Genomic DNA, 10,215 nt, shown 5'->3' with positions numbered 1-10,215 from the left:
TATGACTTTCTTATATTTTTAAAATGACTTGTTGTGGAAATTAATTTTTGGAAGTTCGTTTAGTGAAAATAGTGGATACGCATTTGGAGACAGTGACCGATTTGATGATACAGTAAGTTCGAAAAAAAAAATTGGATACTTATACATTAGTCTTAAAAATAGATATTTTCATGTTTAAGTATTCAAGTATTAGTTAGTGGTACAATCGTTATAGGAATTTCTTGGAGATTTCACTCTATCGCGCACAAATTGGAAATACGCGTTTTCACACGCGCGATTTAATTGAGGGACTTAAGAAATTTATTTCTAGATTATTAAGAGTGAATAATAATAGTATGAATACAAGTGCATTAGAGGTTTAGTGCACTAGTGAAACAAACTCGAAAGGAATCGAGCACGAAGCACGCGTATCCTTAGTTGACTTTTGGAGTATTTTGGGCCACACATTATTGAGCTTCTCATGGGAGCATCACACTAGATCAAAACCCTTCAATTCATCACGCGCGATTTAATTGAGGGACTTAAGAAATTTATTTCTAGATTATTAAGAGTGAATAATAATAGTATGAATACAAGTGCATTAGAGGTTTAGTGCACTAGTGAAACAAACTCGAAAGGAATCGAGCACGAAGCACGCGTATCCTTAGTTGACTTTTGGAGTATTTTGGGCCACACATTATTGAGCTTCTCATGGGAGCATCACACTAGATCAAAACCCTTCAATTCATCACCCAAAAGTGGCGTGCAACACTCTTCCTCTTTGCTCCCAAAACAGCCGCGCATCAAGAGAAGAAAACAACACCAAAGTTCTTCATTTTTCTTCATCAAATCCTCACCAAACTTTCACCAAATCAAACCAAAATTGAACCACACCTAGCTAATCACTTGGTGATCATCTTAAGCTAGAAAAGGGGCTTCATTTCCATGGTTTTCTTGAGCTTCAAAGTGACCAAAAATTCTGATTTAGTCATCAAGAGAGGTAATGAACGATCAACCTCTTAATTCTTGATTTATGGAAGTTAGATTACACTCATGAGCTCTTGGATTCTCATGGATAGCTTTAAATTGTTGTAAAATTGGTGAGTGCGCTCTATGAACTCCCACTTTGATAGAAAGACTGATTTGATGATTGATGATGAAATTAATGGTGGTTTAGTGCTTATATTAGTGGATTAATGTTGAATTGTTGGTAGAAAAATCAAAGGAGGTGCTTGGAGCAAAAGTGACCATTTTACCCCTGCCTTGTCCGACCACTTTTGTGCAAAATTTTGAGGTTCTAATGGCTTGATTATGTTGTTTACATGTTATATTAGTTGTGTAAAAAGTTTCATTGAAAAATAACTTGATTTGGTCACCCAAATGTTGGATTTACGACAGCTTAGCAATCTGGAAATTTATCCCGTATTCACCCAGGCAGTGTATTTGTTTCGGCTATATCTTTTTACTCTGATGTCGGAATTGAGTTCCGTTTGTGGCACTGGAAACTAGACATTCCCAGATTTCTAACGGTATAAAATTCACATTCTGGTTCCATTTGAGTGAGCCAAACCATTCATTTGAAATCCACTGTCCTGTTTCGTTGCTTCTTGGAAGGCAGCACACGAGTTGCAAATTGGTGCTCATGAATGAGCTGTTTATGGACAGATTTTGAAAATGGTTTCTTCTGAGAAAATATAGCCTTATGAGTCTATTTTCTAAATCCACCAACCACGCTCAATTCCGAGTTGAATTGAGTGATTTATGATCGAAATTCAAAACTGACTTTGTGAACGAAAACAGTGTTTTGGACAGATTTGAAACTAACTACGGTTTGGGACTTGTTATCCAAAGTTTCTTATTGTAAATCATCTATCGAATGTACCTTGAACATATTTTGGACATTTCCTGCTGGAATGAACCATGTTTGAGATGTTCCTTGACCAAATGTTTGGAAACGGCAAAACGGAAGTTCAAAGGCAGCTTAGCCTTAGAATTTCTTGTGATTTCAACGGTTCTGTTAACCCACTTTCTGTGCTTATTTCTCTATGAAATTTGGTAGAAGAACAACCCTTATATGGTACTATTACACTGCTAATTTTGGTGTTATTCCGAGACCGTTTCATTTCTCAACTAAACTTCCAAAGTTTGTGACTTGATTTTGGAAAACCCTTGTCTAACAAAGAAATTTGGGCAACTTTGAGCTACCATATCTTGGTGCTCAAAACTTCAATTCTCATTCTGCTTGTTCCATTTTAAACTTTGATTGCAACTCTAATAAAGTTCCAAATTTCAAAGGCTAGTTCAAATTGAATGAATTTTACCGAATTCCCAAAATTGGCCAAAAACCAACCCCGAAAGCTGTCTTCATGTTCAAAACAGCAACTTTGAGCCAATTTTTGAATACCTTCCGTCTGGAATCATGGAAAAGTGTCTTCTAGAAACTTTTAGTACTTTGGAATTAGTTTCCAACGGTATCAATTTTTCCAATTTTGGACTCATAGAGAGTGAGATCTGATTTTTCAAAATTTGCTTGCCGAATCTGAAATTTCCGAACTTAAAGGAAATTGAGGGTTTCAAACTCTCCATTTTACTCCGATATTGCTAGACCGTTTTACACTTGATTTCAAAGGCGAGAATCAAATTTCTCTTGTGTTTTTAAAACCCGCTTCCGAGCCTCGACTATAAATAATTAAGGCTCAATTCATGAATTCTCCTTAGAATGAACACTAGTACAACCTTCACGATAAGTAAGGGATTTTAAGCGATGGTGTGTAATAGACAACTATTGTTTGCTCAGGTGCTCAAGGAGACCTTCAAGAGGATCTCGAGGGAAACACCTGAAGGATTGTATACGCACTTACTCTTTTGTTGCAATAGGTGAGTGTTCCATATAGGAGTACGTAATTTGAATAAGTCTATCATGCTTAATCCATGATCATTAAGTGTTAAGTGCTACATGTTAAGTATTTACCACATTCATGCATATTTAAGTAATGTATACTTGAATTACTCGACATGAAATACTTGAATTGCATATTTATGTGATGTGTTTAAATGATTAATTATGCTATGGCTGCATAAGTCGGTTGGAGTGAATCTCATCGACTCTTAAGTGGTAAAAGTGGGAAACGGCCAATGGCGGCCTATTAAAATGAATAATGTCTACCAATTAACCGTGATAACTACCGTTAACCGTCAACCGTTAACCGTTAACCGTCAACCGTTACCGTTTACCGTAATTTCTTACCGTTTCCTATCTACTTGATTACCTGGTACTTGATTATTTGATTACCGTAAATTACATGTTCACATGAAATTATCAAATATTGCTTATGTGTTTATGTATTAATCATTGCTAGCAATTGCTCATATGAAATTGTCCACCACTTTAATGCGAGTGTGTACTTTATCTCACTCGACCTGCCAAAAGAATAAATTTTTACCGTTAGCCAAGTTATTTGATTACTTGTGCATGTTGTAAGCTCTAAGATGAACTTGGGCCCTGCCCTTGGTTACTGACCTACTCGAGCCAGGACTGGGCTCGGTCGGGTAGGTTGGAATCCTGGGCCACCGTTTCGATATATTCGAGTATTGCCACTGGAGGGATAAGGCGATGGCCAAACAGTACCGTGGGGACCGGAAGTTATAAGGTGCAGTTGACCGAAATGGTTCCAATGGAACACCGTATCCTTCAATGTGTGTTTATTTTACATAATGATAACCGTTTCATGCAAATGTGCCATACCTGTGATATGCTGAAATTACTCGTACAATGATTATTGTCTCATGTTAATATGCCAATGTGCAACCTTGAACCATACATACAGTATGCTCAATTATTTGATTTATTAGAACTGCAAGAGTGTTTTGGAACCTCACTGGGCTGTGTAACTCATCCCACGTTTTGGGTTTCTTTAACAGGGTTCGAGACCAAGAGTGCTCGTGAATAGTACTAGATTGCTTTCTCTTGAAGACTATAAGTTGTATTACAGCAGATGGCTGTAGTAAATATTCCTTTGGGTTGTATTAAGCTTGAGAGCTGATTAATTGTAAGTGTGAGATATTTTGGAGTACTTTTATTATGTATTGGAGTTATTTGAAATATTATTGAAGTATTCCGGGCTTGTGAATTGTGGATTATAGTGAGCCCTGGCGAGAGCTGGGCAGGCGTCCCGCGGATACCCTTTGGTTCGCCTTAGGGAGAAGTGGGGGCGTCACAATACATATATAAAGATCTAAAGAAAGAAATTCAAATAATTAAAGAAAAATTAGAAAAAAATAAATTCAAAAGAAAAGATTACCGGAAAAAGAAATAAAACCACTACGAAATACCTAACAGAACATATTGCTAAAATAAAATGATTGAATCCGAAGATAACTTTACTTAGCTCGCAAATTCTGAAATAGAAAATATAAATAACAAACTTAATAATCTGATGATAAATATAAAATCGGATATGATACCAGAAATAAACCCAAATATAAATAATATACCATTATCCAGTAGACCCGCCTCCTTATATGCTAGGCATAAACCTGGTTCAGAAAATTCTTTCATTTCATCACTAATGAATATAACAAAGCAAAAAAGCTACTCAGACAATAAAGGCTATACACTTATAGATAGGACCACACCTGAAACTATATTTCCTTTTGTAACATTTTTAGATTTAGACTGAATAAAAAATACAGAAGAAGCGATAGATAAATGAAAAATTGGATTAAAATTAGTTGTTTCTATAAATAAATTATCATATGAAGAGTCAAAAGGATTTTTAGAAAGATCTCTAGTAAATAGGGTCTCTCGATATTGGAAGACATTACCATAAGAGACTAAAGCAATAATATATGGAGAAGAACAAGATACAAATGATATGATAACTAGAGCACTTGAATTAATTCGTCTTGAATTTGCTGGTGAAGGAAGTTATTTTAAAGATACTAATTCAGTTGAAAAATATACCGATGCATTACTTAAATTAACACTCTGTGATATGTGTGAAATAGATAAAATCTGTGTTTTTCAAGATTATTATTATTATTATAAAACAGATTCAAATAAAAGAGAAACATATTTAGAAATATTTTTTTCAAAAATTCCTGACCCATGGAGTAAGAAATTAAGAAAAAAATATAATCTTGGAACTAAAAATACTCTAGAAAAAAGAATATTTCATACACTAGATAAACTAAGTAAATGGTGTGAAGAATCCATACTCTTTAGAAAGACACATAATTTAAAATATCTATTAAGACTATGTTATAATAATATTAATATGCCTACCCAAATAGGATGCGACACTCCATATTATTATCATAAGATGAAAAATAGATATAAAAAATGAAAGTATTTTAAAAGAAAATATATGAAAAGAAGAAAGGCTAAATACTACAAACGTAGAGAAAAGTTTCCAAAAAAGAAAAGAAATATAACAGATTGTCAATGTTATTTTTGTAAAGAAAAGGACACTTAGCAAATCAATGTCCTAAAAAAAAAAAAGAAAGCAAATCAATGTCCTAAAAAATTTAATAAAAAGAGATTGAAGTGGATAATGATATTGACGAGTTGATTAATAATAATGAATTAATAGAAATAAATAGATTTGCAGAAATAGAGGAAATTTCTTCCAATGAAAATATATTTATCTTTACAGATACAGAATATGAAATAAGCAGTGAAGATGAGTGAAATAGAAGAAGAAAAAAATAATTCTTCTGAAATAATAGATATTCATTTAGAAAAATTAGGTTAATATAGCCAAGAAACACTTATAGATAGAAAAATATTAGCAAAAATTTTAAAAAGTAATTTTTCAACAAACTCTTATAGCGGATTTAATGTACCTGCATTAGAAAAGATAAAGTTTTATCTAAAAAAATACTATATGCTCTATGGAATAAATGTCAAAGAAAAAGCACTACAATATAGCCTTACTACTAATAAAATAATGATCCCATTAATATCTAAAAAGGATATTTACAGCAAATTAGAGAAAATATCAGAAAAATAAGAGAATCTATAGGATGGATTCGTATAGGTTCTATCCAAATGATTATTACATCTACATTTTGAGAGGGACTAAATACTCCTATAAATCTTGCTGTAGTTGATAATCGAATAAAAAATAGACAAGAAACAACTGTTGGCATCCTTAGAGGAAATCTTAAATATCAAAAGCTAATTTTAATAAATATCCAAAAATTTGTTATAACATATAAGATAAAAATTTTGATAGAACACTTTCGTTAATACAATATTTCAAAAGAAAGGATTTCTTTTACAATGGAAATAGATCATAATTGTGACGACCCACCTCCCCTTAGAGCAAATCCAAGGGTTTGGCGAATCGTTTGCCCAACTCTCGCCAGGACTCGCTCACTCATTTCAATAAAACAAGTTACAAATTCAAAAGTAAATGAAACAACAGTTTCCCAAATTTAGAATGTACATTTATACCCAGTTCTATCTCAAACATTCATACATTTTCCAATATAATAAAAGATTCAAGTTCTAGATAACTTTCAACCCTAATTGAGTACTAGCGCAAGTACAATCACAAAAGTCAAAAACTAGACATCACCAGCCTGTACCAGCCTCACGCCTATGCTCGTACCCCCTGTAAGGAAAATAAAACTAATAGGGTGAGCCAAAACTCAGTGAGATTCCAAAACATCATGCAAACCCAAGTAGCAAGTTAACCATTGTATAAAATTTGAAATATCAAAGTAGTGAGCATAAAAGTTTATAAAAGTGAGCAATAACACTTCAAGTAGCAAATTAGATAAATATCCAACATTTTCAAGTATAAGGATACAGTCGCTTTTGCGAGCTAACTCGGCCGTAGCTTGCCAGGAAGTAGTTGACACTCCATCAACTTTCAAAATAATGTAACCAGTCCAGTAGAGCACCACTTAACTCCAATCTCCATTCACCATCCACCCCCTACCGGGCCTGAATTCCAATATAAACAGTGGTGGTAATACTCGAGCATACCAATTAGTCAAGAAGATAACACTCTACTCGACAGAACAGGAGACCCAGGGTTCGTTATCTAATCGACCAAGTTCTTGCCGGCTCGATTCGATTAACTAGTCACAGGGTTTTTGGAATTCCAGACAGTATTCAAATCATATACATGTATATTAAGTCAATTGTAACCAATGCATAGTAATAAGTCACATTAGGGCAAGTGCAATAAAGTACACCCTTGCCCGACCAAACAAGTCAAGTATTATTCAATCGCATTAGCAAATCATTTCATTCAAGGATCAAGTTCAATCATACACTGGAAAACACTCACCAATGATTTATTACTTTCTAAATCCAAGCTCAGGTTCAACTCCCTGGTTGGAGCCCAAATCTGCAGTAAAATACCGTTTAACAGTTTGCAATCAATTAGGGTTTCAAAATATAGGAGTTTCGCTTAAAGAAAATCAAGTAGAACTCATTTAAGTAGTACTCATTTTACTTATTAAACCGTAGAAAATTCATGCTCGTTCTTTTGGTTTCGATAAAGAAGTGGTTAAAACTTTTAAGTTCCCAACTTGGTATAAGAAACTAGGAAATCTTGTTTAAAGTGGTTGTTACTTTGTCTTTGAAAAATATACACTTTTGAGCAAAATTTTAGCTTATAAGTCACGCACAAGGTCAACCTAAGCATCCCTACATAACTAAGTCCCGAATCGAGTACAAGTCACATCCTTATTTCCGCTTTCACTCACTTATCCCACGAGAGGAAAATTGGCCAGCATTTTCTTTGTGTTTACCTAATTTTTCAGCCATTTCAAGGCTACATTTTATCCCAAATCAGCCCCAAATCACCACCACAAGTAATAAGATAAAAGCAGCTCTTAATCTAGGCCATAAACCTTCCAATTAAAGTTCACTTCTAGCATATATACATCACAATATCAAAACTGAAAAATCTCTAATAAAGCTGGAATTTCCTATTTAAAAGCTAAAAAGTCACAATAAGACCACCAATCATCACACAAGTCCACAATCAAGTTCAATACCAACATATGATGGATAAACAACATAAATCAAGGCTGAAAATCATAAACCCTAGGCTGATTTTTCACTAATCTTCACCAAATCTAGATTATCATCCATAAAATTTCAAGTTTCAAGTCATCTTCACCATATTTTACAAGAATAAGAAAGAGAAAGGAAGTTATTCATCTTATACCTTCACCCCTTGAAGAAAATGAAGAAACCAAGGCTTCCTCTCCAAAAACTCTCCGCTACAAGCTTCCTTGCTTCCTTGGTGCGAATTTGTTCGGTTTGGTTTTGTGATTCTAACTTAAACAAGGCAAGAATCAAGATGGAAATGGAAGTTTTTCTCCTCTCTTTTCTCTCCTAGTGGTTCGGCCATGACAAGAAGAAATGGAGGAAAATTGGCCAAACGAAAGATAAGAAGGAAAGAAAGTTACTTTGGTCAAACTTGTCTTGGATTGCCAACACTTGGCAACCAAGTTTTTTTTCCTTTCTTTCCTTTTCTTAGTCTACAATTTCAGCCAGATTTAGGGTTAGATTAAGGGAGGATTAAATGAAATAAAATCAAGGAGATTAGGATAAGAAAGTATTGGTCAAGTGGGGTACTAAACCGATAACAAATGGCGCACGTTGGTTCAACCCTACTTTCTTAACTCTCTTGTACTTTTGTTTTAACTTATGATTCATTAACTTATTTTTAGCACTTCTAATCACATATTTTCTCTTACTTAATACCCACTCTTATCCACCAAATTTAGTACACGCACCTCACTAAGTGATCACACTACCAAAATGCACAAAAAACCCTAACTTATGCCATTCCTTTAGAAAAATCATAACTTAAATTATAAATGTCAAAAATTCATACAACTTGACCTGTTAAAAGCTAGACTTGAAACACTAATAATCTTTAGAAAACACCTCAAAGAGATTCAGTTCATAAGTTAGTCCAAATTGAGTTGTAAGCTACTATAACATTCCTATTTTTACTTGTGCAGGGCAGAATTTTCAGTCAACTTTGCCAATTTTTTGGTATTTATAGAAATTGAGTCAAACTCTGAATTTTATACCGTAGGAAACCCTATGAATCTAGTTTCAAACGCAACAAACAAAACTCAATTTCAACTTTCCTATACGAAATTATAGCCAATTTTCCAAAGCTGCGCAGAGCCTCCTGCGAAAATTTTCAGATTTTCTAACAACTTGAGAAAATGAAACTTTTCTTAACAAAATTCACTCCCTTGGCTCAAATTCAACATACATATGAAGATTAAGGTTTAACAAAGTATCTTAAAAAAAAACCTTGACAAAATCACCATAAAATGACTAATATTTCCACATAGAAGTATAGATCAAACTCACCATAAATCTATCCATCAAGCTACTAAGGTTTTCATGAAATGTACCTAATCCTTCTTCTTTATCATATGAAGAGACATCTAGCATGATTCTTAACCAAGAAATCCACCAAATTTATCGTGCATATCTTACTTGTCGGTTACACCGATACCGTGCACTATGAAACTTAACATGCATCCAATTAAGTATGCACCAAGTTGAATAATATAATGGAAGAAAAATTATGATTGAACCATTAAAGCAACCAAGAATTTAAGGCAAGTAAGTTCAAATAAGAACTATAAAGACAAGTAAAATTTCGAAACCTCACAATATTCTGTTACATATATGATTTCTTATACTCTATCAAATACTCATCATACTGAACACTTTTCAAATACTAAGTTCATAGATCTCCCTAAATTATTTTCTGAAGTAGGAAAAATATTCTCTAGAAATTACTAATACAGATTAAATGAAAATTTCCATTTAGATATAAGTCAAAAACCCCTATTAGACAAGTCAAATACATTGTTACCCAAATTATTATATACAGGAAATATGGTTATAAGTAGTTCTCACCATTTTCCAAATATGAATACTAATAAAAAAAATAACGACAAATTATAGCATAGAAGCTAGATACTGCAATGGAAAAAATATGACAAACTGGAATGTTTTAATAGATACAGAAGTTAATGAAAATTATATATCTCACAAATTGGTTGAGCACTTTCCCATTTTTCAATTACAAGATCCTTATCAAAACACAAATTTTAATGGAGAAACTCACGAAATAAAGGAGACTATGGAAACAGAAATTAAATTAACCGGTAATCAAATTCCTATTCAACTTTTAGTTGAAAATAAAGGATTTAATGATACTCTTGAAATAATATTGG

This window comes from Coffea arabica, chromosome 6e (assembly GCF_036785885.1).
Source record: "Coffea arabica cultivar ET-39 chromosome 6e, Coffea Arabica ET-39 HiFi, whole genome shotgun sequence".
Taxonomy (NCBI): Eukaryota; Viridiplantae; Streptophyta; class Magnoliopsida; order Gentianales; family Rubiaceae; genus Coffea; species Coffea arabica.
Note: the sequence above shows the minus strand (reverse complement) of the source record.